Below are 1,115 nucleotides of genomic sequence, written 5' to 3' on the forward strand. Positions count from 1 at the left end.
ACCAAGCGCTTGGTGGGAGGCAACCCACTGGTAAGTGTAAATATAAGTTGGTTTTGTTTTTGTTTACTTATTTTTTGTTTTAGTTTATTGAGTCTCGGGTCAAAAAGCAAAAAAATCCGAGATACTTCAAAAATTCTAGGTTGTAGCAACGGAACAATCTGCCCTCTGAAAAGAGCGGCTGTTCCAGGCGACCATCTGACGATAGAACACCCAAAATTTTCACGGAGTGCCCGCTCCACTCAGGTAAGTATCTCAAACAAAAAAAAATGTTTATTCTTGTTTTCACTTTCTCTCTGATTTATTTTCACACCAGGGACGTTGTGAAGTAAGTCTGGGGGAGGGTTTTCGTCGTTTACTAACTTGTTTCTTTCTTTTGTTTTTCTTTTGATTTTTCTTTTGGGTCAATTTGAATCAGTTATGATCGAGTCAGTCAAAACTTTGTGGGAATTAGGACCTTATTCCGCCTTGATCGTTTTTCTTTTGGGTCAATTTGAATCAGTTTTTATTGAGTCAGTCAAAACTTTGTGGGAATTAGGACCTTATTCTGTGTTGATCACTGACCACCTTGTGCTTTAGTTATCTTATTCAGTGACCTTAGCAGTGACGAAAGACACACATGTGGACCTGGAACACCCTGACATATCTAACTTGATTCTCCAGAAGTTCTCAGCCGATCAGGTTCCACAGGGTAGACTTAAGTCCACCTAACTTGAACCTAATCTTGACTGAAATTCTTCTTGTTATGGACATTAGATCAGGGAAACGAGAACACACTCAGGACTTCTTATCCTTTTTGTCCATCTTGCTGATCCTGAGTGGCTAGCTCATCTTTAGCTAGTTCCCACCCTGCACCTTAGCCTTTATTCCACCTTCATGCATTTGTTTTTCAGTGTCATATGTGCAGATATGTGCAAAAAGGTCGGAGAGGAAAGGATGAACGCAGCCTCTTACTCGTTACTGCTGCAAAAATTTAGTCAGACAGGAGAACAAGCAGATTAAGGGAGCAACCGCTCCATAACCAATGAACTGCGCAAGAGCAGGGGTGGAGAACCAGAATGGTCGTGAAATCAGAACCACAAGTGGCACTCAGAACGATCATGTATTACCTCCTTCTT

The sequence above is a fragment of the Brassica oleracea genome, chromosome C4 (assembly GCF_000695525.1).
Source record: "Brassica oleracea var. oleracea cultivar TO1000 chromosome C4, BOL, whole genome shotgun sequence".
In the NCBI taxonomy this organism is placed as follows: Eukaryota; Viridiplantae; Streptophyta; class Magnoliopsida; order Brassicales; family Brassicaceae; genus Brassica; species Brassica oleracea.